This window comes from Nycticebus coucang, chromosome 1 (assembly GCF_027406575.1).
Source record: "Nycticebus coucang isolate mNycCou1 chromosome 1, mNycCou1.pri, whole genome shotgun sequence".
Lineage (NCBI taxonomy): Eukaryota > Metazoa > Chordata > Mammalia > Primates > Lorisidae > Nycticebus > Nycticebus coucang.
The window spans coordinates 80,925,724-80,943,424 of record NC_069780.1 but is presented as its reverse complement, the minus strand read 5'-3'; the positions used below and the strand labels follow the sequence as shown (position 1 = coordinate 80,943,424).

General features: G+C 39.9%; 1 protein-coding gene across 1 annotated transcript in view; it reads left to right on the top strand.

Moving 5' to 3' along the window:
- The window catches only part of DCHS2 (dachsous cadherin-related 2), a 257,837-nt gene that overhangs the window by 73,735 nt on the left and 166,401 nt on the right, over positions 1-17,701 (top strand). The gene's annotated exons all lie outside the window — the stretch shown is intronic.

Genomic DNA, 17,701 nt, shown 5'->3' with positions numbered 1-17,701 from the left:
GTGTACAGAAGTGCTTAACAAACTTTAAGGATATATTCATAGATTTTCATTTGTTGCCAATTATTGCTAAAATGTACAGATACAGATTGCAGAAAGAATTTGGTACTTTAGTGATGAAAAGCAGCTTGGTTGGATCCTTAGCCTTCAAAATTAGAGTGGCATGTTGCAGAGGTTTGGAGCCAAGTGTGCCTTTTTGTGATTTGTTGAGAGTTCAGGAAATTGTTTTTGAATACTTCTCTATGGGATGTAGGAAGAGATGAGACAAAGTGTCTTGTTTGGTGGAACCTACATGTTAGCAGGAGAGACGTCATATTAAAATGATGTTGGGTTAGGTAAGCTTCCACATATGGGTACACTATAGGGGCATATGGTATAGCTCCTGGGTGAAGAACTCAAATACAACCAGGACGTTACCTAACAAATGCAAGCCATGTAACCTAATCATATATACCCTTGTATTGATCCAAAAGAAAAACTATAAAAAAGGAATAAAATGATTTGGGGGCTGTAAAAGGGAACGAAGTGCTGCCATTTGCCACAGCATGGTGAACCTTGAAAACACTATGCTCTGTGAAAGAAGCAAGTCACAAAAGCCCATATATCACATGTATGGAAATCTGTAGGGGCAGAAAGTAGTTCAGTGTTAGCTTAGGGTTGGGCAGGAGGCTAGAGGACCAGGAAATAATAGCTAAACAGTTCAGGGTTTCTTTTCAAGGTAACAAAAATGTTTTAAAATTGACTCACATGATAGTTGCACATACCCACTTGAATGGTATGCTACAAATGAGTGAATTTTATGGTATTTGAATTCTGACTCCCAAGGCTGTTAATAATTTTGGGCAGGGCTTATGGAGGAGGAGTATGGGGTGCTGTGTGTCCAATGGAAGTGTCACAGGTTTCTTTGACTGTGTGTCCCTTTCCTGATGCTTCAGTGAATTTGTGGGAATTTCCTGAGCAATGGCAGAGAGGAGGCAGAGCGTTGCAGAAGAGGGGTGGCACTGCCTGGGGCCTGCCTCAGGAAGGCACATAGGATCTTTGAGGACCTCTCAGGCTGGTGCAATGGAGCATAGGGCCTGGGAAGAGAGTGCCATGAGTGAGGCTGGTGACTTGGCAGGGTCTATGTGATTGGAGGGGTGGGGGTGCAGCTAAGGTCTAAAGGACTTTGGTCTTTATGTTAAAACAACAAAAAAATTACTGGAGAGTTTTAATAATAAATGGGCATACTTTTTCCTTTTTCCTGATTACTCTTGCTTTTGAATGGAGAATGAATTGGATGTGACTGAGAATAGAGACTGGGAAACCTTTGGAGATTAGGGTTCTGACCGAGAAGGAAAACAGTGGAGATTTCAGGATATATGTTGAATGTGGAGGAAACAACTTGCTGGTGGAGTGGGAAACTGGGTAAAGGAAAGGGTGACTCAAGGGTGACTCTTAGGTTTTTGGCTTGGTGTCTTGATGAGTTCAGTGTTGGCCATACTGAGTTCCAAGGAGCTGTGGTCATTCAAGTGGAGAAGCTGAGAAGTGCATTTAGGAGACTAGAGCTCACATGCATGGTCTGGGCAATTGATAAAATTAAAAACTTGACATCATATGGTAGTAATTGAGCTCACTGGTCAGAGACAAAATAGCTCAAGCAGAGAGTATAGGAAGCAGTGGGGAGCCTTTCATGTTGGAAGGCCTCTGTAATCAATAAGGCCATCAAGAAACTTCAATTTATTATACTTAAAAATATGCATTATTTTATAAAAATCGAACTACTATTTCATTTCAAAAATGAAAACTATTTGTTAATTTTAAAGTTAACTTGTTAATGACTTCCTTGTGTCTGCTTTTTGTTGGAAAGTATTTAAATATTTTGTTGCTGTATGAAGATCTGTAGGATCTGAGGAACTCCAACATTTAAAATCTGAGTGCATGCAGGGCGTGGTGGCTCATGCCTGTAATCCTAGCACTCTGGGAGGCCCAGGTGGGTGAATTGCCTGAGCTTAGAAATTTGAGACCAGCCTGAGCAAAAGCAAAACCCCATCTCTACTAAAAATAGAAAACTGAGGCAAGAGTTGGAAGTTGCAGTGAAGCTATGATGCCCTGGCTCTCTACCCACAGTGACAGCCTGAGACTCTGTCCCAAAAAAAGAAAATCAGAGTGCATGAAGATGGGTCAGCCTAGGAGCCTGAGAAGGGATATCTCGAGAAGTAGGGGGAAAACCAAGAGCATGGTTCAGTGAGATCAGGAGAGGAGAATGCATGACAAAGGAAAGCGTGGTAAACTTTCTTGAATGATGCCCAAAGGTTAAAAATAAAAGAATAGAAACTGTTCATCAACATGGAGGCTGTTTGTGACTTTAGCAAGAGCTATTTCATTGGAGATATGGATTGTAAAGCAAATTAGGGCAGATTGGAAATAGAGGGAGAAGTGAGAAAAAAGAGAGGTGGGGCAGAGAGAGAACATGACAGGAAGAGACATTTTCAGCTCTTCAGACTCGTTAGCTTCAACAGTGTGGAGAGATGAAGAGGTGTAGATGGAAGGGAAAATGGATTTTATTTCTTAAAGCAGACCTAAGCATGTTTAAACACAGATGAGAAGGGGCTAGTAGAGAGGGGAAACATTCAGAGGTGAAAGAAGTGATTCCTTAGTGAGGTGTTTCATATTATAAATATTTCCCAGGCTTTTGCTTAGGAGCCTGGCATTATGCTAGAACTGGGATTCTAGTATGGAAAAGCAATTTCTGTTCTCAGGTGACCTTCCATAATAATGTCCCTCAGATGGCTAAGGTTCCTCATGGTCATGTTCTGAGTCTTCCCCGTTCTGTTTGCCTCTGTTTGCCCAGGATCTCGATAATGCCTGTTGTAGCAGTGTTGAATATTGTAGCAAATTGATAGAAATTTGGATAGAACAAAGAGGTACCGGAAGGGTGCATTCCCTCTGTTCTGGAGCTGAGACACCTACATCAGAACTCTAGGTCTCCATGCTTTGGACTCCGTGACTTGTACCAGCAGCTTCCTAGGTAAGAATTACACCACTGACTGCCCTAGTTCTCAGGTCTGTGGATTTGTACTAACCTCTGCCACCGACGCCCTGGTTCTCCAGCTTGCACATGGCATGTCTGGGGACTTCTCCTCCTCTTTAAGGGGTGAGCCGATTCCCGTAATGAATCACCTGTCACCTGCCTATCTATCCTATTATTTCTGTTGCTCTGGAGAACACTGACTAACACAATCAAACTCCTTTTTGTCCCTCACCTCTCTCCACCTGATCTTGCCCACTACATCTACCTCTAAGTGCATGTCAAGTTTGTCCTGCTTACTCAGCTCCCATAGCTCTTATTTGAGGCCTTTGCTATTTGTCACCTGTGTTTAATGTATCTCCTAAGCCATATGCTTTACCCTCTTCCAAATAATCATTCTGTACCGCTGCCAGAGAGAGTGTTCTTAGATGCAAACTGGGTGTCACTCCAGCCTAAAAGACATCTGGGTGCCTTTGTGTTCTTCATCATCTCCTCCCTGCCTTTGTGTGTCCAGCTGCGTCTCCCACCTCCCCCTACGCACGGCAGTCACACATGCCCAAATCCTTCCCCACTCGTCCTCTCTTCTCCGGCTTTGTTTGTTTTGTTTTGTTCTAGTTCAGAGCCTTAGTTCCAGCATCACTCTACATCCACTCCTGGAAACTTCCTCAGCATCTCCAGACAGGAGTCAGAGGCTCCCTCTCCTCTGTGCCCCTGGGATGTCCTGTACATACTTCCTAATGGCGTCCAGCACCTTTTAATATAATTGTTGCTTCTCAGTGTGTTCCTTAACAGTATGTTCAGGGGTGTCCAATCATTTTTCTTTTCTGCTGCACACTGAAAAAAAGCAGTGCTGTCCTGGGCCACACGTCAATTACCAAAATACTAATGACAACTGATGAGCAAATAAAGGTCCCTGCAGACTTTTTTGTGATATCTAGCACCACAGATAAGCAAAACAATTTTTCACAAAATCAGCATGCATCCTGTGGGCCGCAGGTTGGATACCCTGGTAGTTACTGCTTGAGTTCCTCATAGATTTCAAAGGAACAGTTTGACATCCAAGTAGGTGAAAAACCTACTTTTAATAATCTAAGACTAGAATGTTATTCTGTTTTCTGTATAAACACAAAATAATTTTTACACAATCTGAATTATCCAGAAACACGACTACCAAGTAAGTTGGAAGGCAATGATAGTTCATTTGTAACTTTACCATTTTGCAAAAAGCGTCACTGATGGCAGCATTGCCTGTTGAGTCACCGACTCAGGAGACCTCTATCAGTCTGCATTTGTGCATGCCGATTGTGTGTGTAGGGGGTGCTGCATGTGAACACTGCGTACAGTTATTTAGCCCTTATTTGAAAATGTCAAATATGAAGCATCCATTCACGTTCAGCACTCATGCTGATTATAAAATTCTTAACTAAAAAAAAAAGGTGTGACTCTGAAAAGGTAGAATAGCTGGTATTTAGTGTTAATCTTTTATAGCAAACACATAGGCAGTTATTTTGTTTTATTGACTTCTGTATAGTAAAAATTTATAATAACTACCATCGTTTTTGAATTCCCTTGATATATTTCTTCATATTTTAGCTGCAGTGATGTGATAATCATCATTTTGTAAATGGTGGAAAAGGTTAACTCATTTTTTTTTTTTTGGCCGGGGCTGAGTCCAAACCCACCACCTCTGGTCTATGGGGCCAGTGACTTAATCCTTGAGCCATAGGAGATGCCCAATGGTAGAAAAGGAAAGAGAATCTCAGTAAGTGGATTAAAGACACTTTCAGCTTAGGGACACCTGCCAGGCGATCTCTGCCATGGAAAAGTACACTTGATCTTAGCCAAAAGGCCTAGAAGCAATGGAAAAGGAGTGTCCTGTCTTATCAGGCACTGATGGGGGCCCTGAGACACCTGGCTTGAGTGGCCATACCTCACGGCCATGTGTCTGACTTTGGGTACATTCTTGGGGTTTTCTGAGGCTCGGTTTCTACATATGTACAATGAAAAGGTACATTTGATTATTCTGGAGGTTGTCACATTTGTTTTGATAACAATGTCCCTGGAAGATCAGCTTGAAATACACATGCATTGAAAACTATCTTACTAACCTGGGAAAATTTTACCACAAGAAAATTTAACCACGTTATAGAAAAGTAACAAAAATAAAAGACATAAAAAAGACAGTCTTCCAACCTGAGAATGGGTAGGTGCTCCTTCCTAATTCCCTTCAACACTTCAGTTTCTCTCTCTCCAATAGTGTTTGCTGGCAGAGAAGCAAAGCTAAGGAAAACATTGCAAAAGATAAGCTTAAAATTGAGAAAAATTCTTTCTATTAAACTTATTTTGTTTGCTGAAAGTTGGGGAAAGAGTGTAGAATTCTGTTCCGATGGTGAAAGAGAAAGAGAATTGGAAGTCTAGTTTCTACTCTTAGGAATTTGTTCTGTTTTATTTTGTTTTTAAGTTCCCCCGAAGACAATACTGAAGACCAGGACCCTTTTCTCCCCTCAGGGTGTGGTAGGACTGTTAGATTTAACAAATAAAAATATAGGATGTCCAGTTAAATTTCAATTTCAGATTAATAATGAATCATCATGTTTTGTTTTGATCATAAACATGTTCCCAATAGTGCATGGGACAACTGGATTTCTAAAGCAGTTCAATTCACGAGTGAGTCCTCTAAAGTTTGTGGGTTTTTCTTGTGTGAGGTCCAAAAATACCACAAGGTCCCGGCCTTGAAGCAGCCACAGTTGCTCTCAGGGAGTTAATTAAAACAAATGTTGAGTAATAACAAAGCACTTTGCCTTAAAATTTATATAAATAGTTTTCTGAATTTTGCCAAGGGAGTCTGGTAAGGGCTAATAATCCTGAACATTAAACTGTCAAAATGTTCTCACAGGACACCTGGGAGTCTACACTGTAAGTGGGAAGAACGGCCCTGTGTTCCCCTGCCTCTCCCTGACAAGCCCCATACTTGCGAGGGGACCGAGGTGGTGACAGGTGGTTTTAGTCCTGGCTGTCCCATTTGCGCGGCCTGTAACCGAGGCCCACCTCACCTGGACTGTGCTCTTGTAGTTGCGATGCTCCAGGGTCCCTCATCCCGTAAATGAGCTCGGGTGATGAGCGTGGGGCCAGGGGACAGACAGCAGGGGAGGGCGGCAGGAAAGCAGGGAAGGAGCGACTTCGTGTTAGTTTTGGCCCTGGAGTGTTAAAAACATCTGGGAAATAAAATGAGTGGGGCTGACTGGAAATGTGAGCCTTTGCCAAGATTATGTAAGGAAGGTGCAGTGGGGAACCAGAGCAGAGCTGACCCTCCTCCATGCCACCAGCTCGGAGGTCTGCAAAGGCGACACCAGACAAGCCCGTCGTCGTTATGCACGAGGACACTGGCCTCCTGCACACGCGTTTATTCAGCTTGCTTGCGCGCCGCTTCCCCCTGTGCTACCGAGACGCTTGCTCAGGACGGTGAGCGGAGCTCCGGCTTGGTCCGAGGGATGTGAGGTTGCGGCCCGGGATGGGGACGGAGACGGGACGGGGACGGGACGGCAGGGGTCAGTGTCCTGTGGGAGCCACCGGGAGGCGCGCGGAGGCCCAGGTGACAGACACGCTGGCGCAAGAGCTGGAGACTAATAAAGAGAAGGGAGAGTCCTTGCTCATTGGACGGGGAACAGCACGAGAGGCTCGAAGTGGGGTGGGGGAAGATGTTGGATAAACACAGCCTCCCTGCCCTGCCAGCTGCTAACTGCCCCTGCCAGCGAGCGGCGACTTGAGGTCAACGGTGTCCCTCTGGCAGGAAATAGAAGCCCAGGAAGATGCAGCTGTGCTCCCCTCCCGGTGCCAGCAGTCACCATCCTCTGCTGTGTCTGGGGAGGACCCTCCTTCCAGGCTGTCCTCTGTCCCCAGGCTGTGCTCTCAGGAATCGCCTCCCCTGCCGTGTCTGAGGCACCCACACTGCACAGAGCTGGTGGTCACTTGGGCCCATCTCAGCTCTCCAGCATCAGCCTCCAAACTTTAAGCTGAATATACACAATAATAAACGTTTTTGAGTACTCATTTCCAGTGTATGTTCATCTCCTTATAAACGATATGCCAGGATTCTGAACATAGGTATACTACATGTAACAGTGAATACTTATATAAAATAAAGCTATAGAAGATATAAAAATATGAACTCAACATATAGGTACAATATATAAAATAAAATGTTAAAAATAGAAATTAAAATGAAAAAGGTAAAAAAAAAAATTCAAGTGTATTTATGTTTACATTTTCTATCCCCTAGGACAAACCTCAGAGTGTGGCTACTACTTTTTGGAGATTTCTGGCTGCACCTTGACCTGAATCCCATTTCATACTCATGTCCTCAGCAGCATCCTTCTCCTCCTAACTGGCTCCTCCTTACTGAAACTAAGGACCTGGAGAGACCACAGCTCTAGAGCCCCAGTATCCAGGGTCAGACTTGGCTTGAGAATCCTTGGAAAAAAGCATGGGCTTCTGACTTTCTCCAGTACCAGGAGTCAGTCATAAATAACCTGAGTAATTTCACACTGCCTCTGGTAGCATCTCTGAGTAACGAGAAATTCTGTCAAATGCCAGCTCATTCAAGAGCAGATAGGGTAGCAGGGATGCCTCTAAGAGATAATGTGGTGGCACCCCGAGAGGCAGTAAATCCCTGGGAACTGGGAGAGGCTGGGCTTCTGGGAAGCCTGAGGCTACTGAAAATGAAGAGGAAATTAGGAAATTCTGTTGCAAAGGAGTCATGGGCTCCAATTAACTGCATATGCAATTAGATCCTTGTTGTAGAAGTCAAAGCAAATTATATTTTTCATCAGTACTTGAGAGAGAAAGTTACGAATGAATCTTACCAAATGATTACAAATGCCATTCAAATTACTATTAAATTCCTGAAAATACTGTTTATCTTTTATGCTTAGTCCTCTCATCTGTTGATTTGCAAGTAACAGCTTTCTTAGGTCCCTCATGGTCCTCACTAGGATAAGTCAATGGTAAAGTTTTTAGGCAAAGAAAGGAGCCATGTATTAGGCAATTGAACAGCTGCTAAAGAGCAAGCACGTTAAGGGGTGGGGTGGGGGAGTATAGGGTGAACATTTTGCCACTCCCATGTGAGCTCATCTGGGAAGTACAGCCTGCGTCCTGTCTGCAGCTGTCAGGGAAGGGGAGCACTTCCACTGTTAAACTGCTGCACCCCCAGTGGGGTGACTGCAAAGGCAGATTCAGAACATTCTAAAACCACTCCCTTTCTCTGTCCACTCTTGGCTTTCCCTATGACCCATAGTATCTTTTTTGGTAAAGAGGGGATCAGTCTTTCCTTCACTTCTCTTCTCTGTCCTTAATACATAAATTAACCTTTAGGTATTCCTGTATCTTCTGTCTTAGAGGGTATTAATGTCTTAGTACTTTAAAATCATCGTTTTAGGGCAGAGAGATGCAGAGGTTGTAGATGGATGGCAGCCCAATGACAGTGACATATTTTCATTTTGAGAAACAAGTGTACAGTGATGTCAGGAATGCTTCTTGAATACAGCCTAATTTTTCGGCAGTTAACCATAATTTCATTGGCTGGCAACAAAAAAAAAAAATGAAAAAGAAAGAAAGAAAAGTTGTTTGTTTGGAGATGTCTTTATATCTTCTTTCTATATTACACTCTCTGGAAATTTTCTGCTTTGCTTCTCTTTGTTAGAAACTCAACTTCAGAAGGTTAATATACAAACTACATTCTGTGTTTTGATTGGGTTTAAAGAGACACTAGATTCTAGCTCTGAGTTAACACTTTGCTCTAAAATCTTTAAAAAGTAGATTAATAACTGACCTAATGTTTTAGATCTTCTTTTAAACCTATAGAGATATTCTGAATTGGAACATACATATAGAACTTGTTCATTAGAAAATATTCGTTTACCGCTTCCTCTCTGCCTGGCACTGTTCTATTAGAGACTGGGGTAATATTGGGAAGAAGACAAAATGCCTGCTATATGGAGTTTATTGTTATTTTGGGGTGAGAAGGGAGGAGTCCTGGATATAAAACGCAGTAAAGAAACAATAAATTACTGGTAATAAGATAATTTCAGATACTAGGTGCAAAAAGAAGTATAAAGCAGAGGTATTTATTATGTTCTCAACCTGAAACACAGGGTATAGTCAAATTAGGATGATTTGAGCAAAATTTAATAAAAGTGCTATTTCTAAAGGTGAGGGTAGGGGCAGCAGAGTAGGAAACTTTATGAACCAATACAGTACTTTGGGGTGAGGAACAGATGCAAAGTCTGAAGAAGAGGGCACGGCTACCTGATGGGTAGGGCCAGGTGGGGAGGACTGTCTTACAGGTGCTGTAACCACGGGGGCCTCAGTAGGGCTTCAGCCACCTTTGGGTTTCTATAGGAAGGGAACTGGAGAATTGAGTCCCCAACCTCACTGAGTCCCCACAAGCCTAACACATGGGAAGTTAGATGACAAAAGAACCAGATGACGTAATCTGTCCATGCAGGTCAGGCTTCTGGGGCACAGAGCAGGTGGAAGAATGGTGGGGGGTGTGGCTCTGGAGTCATCTGGAAGTATCCAGACGGGAAGTGGAAATGTGAGATTATATGGAATTTAGATTGCATGGTTATCTAAAATAGAATGCTGTTTCTGCCTCAGAGATGTCATTTATCATGTGAGGTGGTCAGAAGCAAATCTGTGAAAAGATAACTAGCAATGTAAAAATGGATATGGGACAGAAAGTGGTATACATCTATCCTGTAACTCTTGTATTTGAAACAGGAAGACATTGTTTCTGCTCTGGAAGATGAGGAAACGTTAATGGAGAAAGTATGAATGAAATTGGGCTTACGGAATGGATAGCCTGTTAATAGTTGGAAAGGAAGAAGGAAACATTCCAGGGATATAAAATGTCATGGGCCAAATGAAGTGCACAGATGGGACATGTTTAGGAGCAATTTGGCCCCAGTGGGTGGATGATTCTGTAATCCGTTCAGAATCAGATTTATAATGAAAAATAAGCCTACTTTCTTCTGAAGTCCCACCCAGTGTAAATATTACATTTGTCAGTACTGGCTGACTTCCTTCCTTCCTCCCTCTTTTCATGTCCCTCTCCATTTTTCTTTCGCTTCACTGATTACCCCTGTGCCTTTCAACAAACATGTTCTGAGCATCCATAATTTTCTTAGTTGTAATAAGTAAGCGCTGAGTCCCTGCATTGAACAAGACCATAGTCCTGCTTAGGGAGTTTGGTTCCCATTTCTGTGTATCAGAGTGTTTCTTAGTAATTCAATAAGATTATAATGTTAACGCTATTAAAAATTGGTTGTATGTCAGACACTGTTCTTTTCTTTTTTTTTTTTTTATTAGCAGTTTTTGGCCAGGGCTGGGTTTGAACCTGCCACCTCTGGCACATGGGGCCGGCGCCATACCCGCTTGAGCCACAGGCACTGCCCTCAGACACTGATTCAAGGAGAACTTGTATTAGAAAGAATGCATGAAAAGTTTAGGAGAGGGGATTACTGAAATGACTGTAAATATTTTAGTCTATAAAGCTGGGTTTGAAAAGAAAGGCTCACTTGCTGAAATATTAAATTGATCAGACAACTTACTGCATATCAAGTGTGCATAAGATTTCAATTTGTCATAAATGATGGAAGTGGAACATTTTCTCAGTGAGAGACACATAGAAATTGAATTTTGGTCCAGAGTGGTTTCCTTCTTCTCAGTGGGAACATTTCCTTTTCTTCTTCTTTTGTGAAATTTTAAGCTGGTTGGGAATTGAGAGAGGTAGCTAGAGGGAAGAAAGGCCCATTCTGGGGCTCAGCTTCAGGACATGTTTGATGGGGTAAAGTGTTGGCTGGGTCCTCTCGAGAGGCAGTGAGAAATGTGACTTTGCTCACTGCTCAGAGAGCTGCTGCTCTAGAGGGTTGCTGCCATTCCCCTCTATTTCCCATGTTAAGAAGACAGAATACCTTTGGAAAGGAGATCTTCAAGATTCATAATTAGCAATCTAGTGCCTTTTTTTTTTTTTAACTTTCTGGGAACTGAATTTCCCTCATAACTCTTTTTTCTTATAATCAAACCAAATCAAATTTCATGTTTGGGAATGCATGATACATTGAATTGGGAAGTAGAACCCATTTGAAAAAATTATTTAAGCCCTATATTCACCTGTATGTCCCACTCATAGAAAGCAAACACATAAGCATTTCTTTACAAAATGTTAATTGGGTCATTATAAGTAATAATTCTGGCATTTTTTATACCAGAAAATTTTATTTTATTCATTGCTATAAGTAAGGCCTTTAGGCTTTTTTCTAAAAACTGAATTTTACTGTGTATATTTAGGTATCCAACATATTATAAGATACATATACTGTGTATAGTAAAATGATTCCTAAGTAGAACAAATTAGCATACCATCATTTCTGATAGTTATCCATTTTATTCTCCTCCCATGGCAAGAGCAGCTATAATCTACTCATTTAGCAAAAATTGTGAATGTAACACGATGAGGGCGTATGTAGCCCTCATGGTGTATGTATCTTAGCTGTTTCCACTTGTTCAACTTTTATTCTACATATTTGCTACTTTGTATTCCTTGGCTTGTATCCCTTACTTCCTGCTAACCACCTGCGCTTCCCTGATCACCACTGTTTTATTCTCTATCTATATATTGGATCTTTTTTTCTTTTAAAGTTTTAACATATAAGGTAAACATGCAGTATTTTCTCTCTGTGTCTGGCTTATTCCACTTAGTGTAGTGTCCTCCAGGTCCATCCATGCATGTTGTGTGTCCTCAGTAAAATGTTAGAAATCAAATTCAACAACACGTTAAAAAGATTATGCATCATGGGCAGCACCTGTGGCTCAAAGGAGTAGGGTGCTGGCCCCATATGCCAGAGGTGGCAGGTTCAAGCTCAGCCCCAGCCAAAAACTGAAAAACAAAGATTATAATCATGATCAGTGGGATTTATTTATATTGACCTGTAATTTTCTTTCCTTGTTTTTTTTAAAGGCTGATTAATACTCCTGTTGGGGTGTGTGTATTACAGTTTCTTTACCCATTCATTCATTCATGGACGCCTGAGTTGCTTCCATATTGTGGCTATTGTGGGTAATGCTGCAATGAATATGGACATGCACATATCTTTATGAAGCGGTGATTCCATTTCCTTTTGATTTATTTTTAATTTCATTAGGAATCTTTTTTCCATAATGTATACTGTACTACATTTTCCATAATGTATACTGTACATACTGTACTACATCAGTATACATAACCAACAATAGACAAAGATTCCCTTTTCTCCACACCCTTGCCAACACTTGCTATCTCTTTTTTCTTTGATAACAGCTATCCTTATGGGTGTAAAGTGATATCTCATAGTGTTTTTTTTATCTGAAGTTTTTCTTTTATTATGAGGAAACTGGATATAGTATTAAAGAGATATCATTAAATACAAATACTGTATTTAAACTGAAAACTTGATGAAATTCTCTTGAGGCTCAATATAAAAGGGAGACTGAAGTACAGTAGCTTTGCTTGGCTTTATGCATGGGACAGTCCTGGCGGCAGAGCTTTATAAACTAAGTTATAAATAAAATACTTAAACAATGTAAAGTAGATTATAATTTTTTTCTGAAGTAGTTTACTTTGTTTTATTTTATTTTATTATTAAATCATAGCTGTGTACATTAATGCAATCATGGGGCACCATCTCATAGTGGTTTTGGTTTGCATTTCTCTGATGATTAGTGATACTGAGCATGTACCTTTTAGCCATTTTCACGTCATGTATGGTTTTACCAGTCTTTAGGTTGCCTTTTCATTTTGTTGATTGTTTCATTTTCTGTGCAGAAGTATTTTAGTTTCATGTACTCCACTTTATTTATTTTTGCTTTTTTTTTAGGTTTCGGTGTGAGAGCCAAGAAATTATTGCCAAAATCAATATCTAGGAGCATTTTCTCTTTGTTTTCATCTAGGAGTTTAATGGTTTCAGGTCTCACATTTAGGTTTTTTATCCATTTGAGTTGATTTTTTGTGTATGGTGTAAGATAAGAGTCCAGTTGCATTCTTGTCCATGTGGTAATGCAGTTTTTCTAGCACCATTTATTGAAGAGACTGTCCTTTCTCTGTTGTGTCTTTTTTGGTGACTTTGTATAAAATTAGTTGCTCATTTATGTTTGGATTTATTTCTGGGCTCTCTGTACTGTTCCACTGGTCTATGTGTTTGTGTTTATGCCAGTATCATACTACACCTTTGTAATGTAATTTTAAGTCAGGAAGTGTAATGCCTCCAACTTTGTTTTTTCCTCCTCAGAATTGATTTGTTTTTTCGAAGTTTCTTGTGATTTCATGAAAATGTTAGGGTTATTTTTTCTATTTCTAGGAAGAATTCCATTAGGATTTTTTTTTAATTGTTAAATCATAGCTGTGCACATTAGTGCAATCAAGGGGTACAATGTGCTGGTTTCATATACAATCTGAAATATTCTCATCAAACTGTTCAACGTAGCCTTCATGGCATTTTCTTAGTTATTGTATATAGACATTGGTATTGTGCCTTTAGTAAGTTTTGCCTGTACCCATTCTAAGATGCACCATAGGTGTGGCCCCACCCATTACTCTCCCTCCACCCTAACCTCCCCCCTCCCTTCCCCTTCCTTGGCCCTTTCCTCATAGTCTTGTGCTATAGTTGGGTTATAGCCTTCATGTGAAAGCTATAATTTAGCTTCATAGTAGGGCTGAGTACATTGGATAATTTTTCTTCCATTCTTGAGATACTTTGCTAAGAAGAATATGTTCCAGCTCCATCCATGTAAAGATGAAAGAGGTAAAGTCTCCATCTTTCTTTAAGGCTGCATAATATTCCATGGTATACATGTACCACAATTTGCTAGTCCATTCGTGGGTGGATGGGCACTTGGGCTTCTTCCATGACTTAGCAATTATGAATTGGGCTACAATAAACATTCTGGTACAGATGTCTTTGTTATATTGTGGCTTTTGGTCTTCTGGGTATAAACCTAGTAAAGGAATTATAGGATCGAATGGCAGGTCTATTTTTAGGTCTCTAAGTGTTCTCCAAACATCCTTCCAGAAGGAACGTATTAGTGGGCATTTCCACCAGCAGTGTAGAAGTGTGCCCTTTCCTCCACATCCACGGCAACATTTCTGGTTTTGGGATTTTGTTATGTGGGCTACTCTTACTGGGGTTAGGTGATATCTCAGAATAGTTTTCATTTGCATTTCTCTGATGATTAAGAATGATGAGCTTTTTATCATGTGTTTGTAGATCTTGCTTTAGAGAAGTTTCTCTTCAAGTCCCTTGCCCACCCTGAGATGGGGTCACGTGTTCTTTCCTTGTTAATACATTTGAGTTCTCTGTGGATTCTGGTTATTAGACCTTTATCAGAGGTATAACCTGCAAATATTTTCTCCCATTCTGAGGTCTGTCTGCTCGCTTTACTTACTATGTTCTTGGCTGTGCAGAAGCTTTTTAGTTTGATCAGGTGCCAGTAGTGTATTTTTGATACTGCTTCAATTGCCTGGGGAGTCCTCCTCATAAAATATTCACCCAGGCCGATTCCTTCAAGAGTTTTCCCTGCACTTTCTTCAAGTATTTTTATAGTTTCATGTGTTAAGTTTAAATGTTTTATCCAGTGAGAGTCTATCTTAGTTAATGGTGAAAGGTGTGGGTCCAGTTTCAATCTTCTACAGGTTGCCAGCCAGTTCATCCAGCACCATTTGTTAAATAGGGAATCTTTCCCCACTGAATGTTTTTAATTGGTTTGTGAAAGATCAAATAATGGTAAGTAGCTGGATTCATCTCTTGGTTCTCTATTCTGTTCCAGACATCTACTTCTCTGTTTTTGTGCCAGTACCATGCTGTTTTGATCACTATCGATTTATAGTACAGTCTCAGGTCTGGTAGCGTGATTCCTCCTGCTTTGTTTTTAATTCTGAGTAATATCTTGGCTCTTAGAGGTTTTTTCTGATTCTATATAAAACGAAGTATTATTTTTTCAAGATCTTTAAAATATGACCATGGAGCTTTAATAGGAGTTGCATTAAAATTATATATTGCTTTGGGTAGTATAGACATTTTAACAATGTTGATTCATCCTAGCCAGGAGCATGGTATGTTTTTCCATTTGTTAACATCTTCAGCTATTTCTTTTCTTAAAGTTTCTTAAAGTTTCATAGTTCTCTTTGTAGAGATCTTTCACGTTCTTAGGTGTGCTCCCAAATATTTCATCTTCTTTGGCACTACTGTGAAAGGAATAGAGTCCTTGACTGTTTTTTTCAGCTTGGTTATTGTTGGTATATATAAAGGCTACAGATTTATGGGTGTTGATTTTCTAGCGTGAGACATTGCTGTATTCCTCGATCACTTCTAAAAGTTTTGTAGTAGAATCCCTGGTGATTTCCAGATATACGATCATATCATTTGCGAAGAGTGAAAGTTTGATCTCTTCTGACCCTATGTGGATGCCCTTGATCGCCTTTTCTTTCCTAATTGCAATGGCTAAAACTTCCATTACAATGTTAAAGAGCAATGGAGACAATGGGCAGCCTTGCCTGGTTCCTGATCTAAGTGGAAATGATTTCAATTTAACTCCATTCAATATGATATTGGCTGTGGGTTTGCTGTAGATGGCCTCTATTAGTTTGAGAAATATACCTCCTATACCAATTTTCTTGAGTGTACTGATCATGAAGGGATGCTGGATATTATCAAAAGCTTTTTCTGCATCAATTGAAAGAATCATATGGTCCTTATTTTTTAGTTTGTTTATGTGCTGAATTACATTTATAGATTTATGTATATTGAACCAGGCTTGGTCATGGTGTATAATTTTTTTGATGTGTTGTTGGATTCTGTTTGTTAGGATCTTATTGAGTATTTTTGCATCAATATTCATTAGTGATATTGGTCTATAATTTTCTTTTCTTGTTTGGGCCTTCCATGGTTTGGGGATCAAAGTGATGTTTGCTTCATAGAATGTGTTGGGTAATATTCCTTCTTTTTCTATATTTTGGAAGAGGTTTAGTAATATAGGTACTAGTTCTTCTTTAAAGGTTTGGTAGTATTCTGACGTAAAGCCATCTGGTCCTGGCCTTTTCATTTTAGGGAGATTTTGTATAGTTGATGCTATTTCAGAACTTGATATAGGCCTGTTCAACATTTCCACTTCATTCTGGCTAAGTCTTCGTAGGTGGCGTACTTCCAGGTATTGGTCGATTTCTTTCAGATTTTCATATTTCTGAGAGTAGAATTTCTTGTACTATTTGTTAAGTATTTTTTGAATTTCTGAGGGGTCTGCTGTTATTTCATCATTACCATTTCTGATTGATGAAATTAGAGATTTTACTCTTTTTTTCCTGGTTAGGTTGGCCAAAGTTTTATCTATTTTATTGATCTTTTCAAAAAACCAACTTTTGGATTTATTGATCTGTTGTATAATTCTTTTCTTTTCAATTTCATTTAATTTTGCTCTGATTTTGGTTATTTCTTTTCTTCTGCTGGGTTTGTGGTTGGAGTGTTCTTCCTTCTCCTGTTGCTTGAGATGTCCCATTAAGTTATTAACTTCTCTTTCCATTTTCTTGAGAAAGGCTTGCAGTGCTATAAATTTCCCTCTTAGAACTGCCTTTGCAGTATCCCAGAGGTTCTGGTAATTCGTATCTTGATTATTGTTTTGTTCCAAAAATTTGGTGATTTCCTTCTTAATCTCGTCTATAACCCATCTATCCTTCAGCATAAGGTTATTTAGCTTCCATGTTTTTGTATGACTATGCAGATTTCTGTTGTTATTTAGTTCAACTTTTATTCCATGATGGTCTGAGAAGATGCAAGGAATAATTTCTATTTTTTAAAATTTGCTGAGGTTAGATTTGTGGCCTTAGGATGTGGTCGATTTTGGAGCATGTTCCGTGTGCTGATGAGAAGAATGTGTGTTCAGTTTTGTTGGGTTGAAATGTTCTGTAGATGTCTATTAAGTCCAGATGTTGAATGGTTAAGTTTAAGCCTAAAATTTCTTTGCTTAGCTTCTTTTTGGAGGATCTATCCAGCACTGCTAAAGGGGTGTTTAAATCTCCAACTACTATGGAACTGGAGGAAATCAAGTTGCTCATGTCTGTTAGAGTTTCTCTTATAAATTGAGGTGTGTTCTGGTTGGGCGTATAAATATTAATAATTGAAATCTCATTATATTGAGTATTACCTTTAAAATATGAAGTGTCCATCCTTATCCTTCCTTATTTTGGTTGGTTTAAAGCCTATTGTGTCTGCAAATAGGATTGCAATACCTGCTTTTTTCTACTTTCCATTTGCCTGGAGTATAGATGACTATCCTTTTACCTTGAGTCTATATTTGTCTTTTAATGTAAGATGTGATTCTTGTATGGAGCAGATATCTGGCTTGAGTTTTAGTATCCAGTCAGCCAACCTGTGCCTCTTTAGAGGACAATTTAAACCATTCCCATTAATTGAGAATGTTGATAAGCCTTTCCAGAGTCCAGTGGACATTTTTAATCCTTTCGCAACTGTGGAAGTTGGAATTTGATCAAAATTTTCTGGGTGTGTTTACTTTTGTGATGGAGGATTATGCTGGTCTTTATGGAGGATAGGTCTGAGAATATCCTGGAGAGCTGGTTTAGTTATGGAAAATTTCTTCAACATGTGAATGTCATTG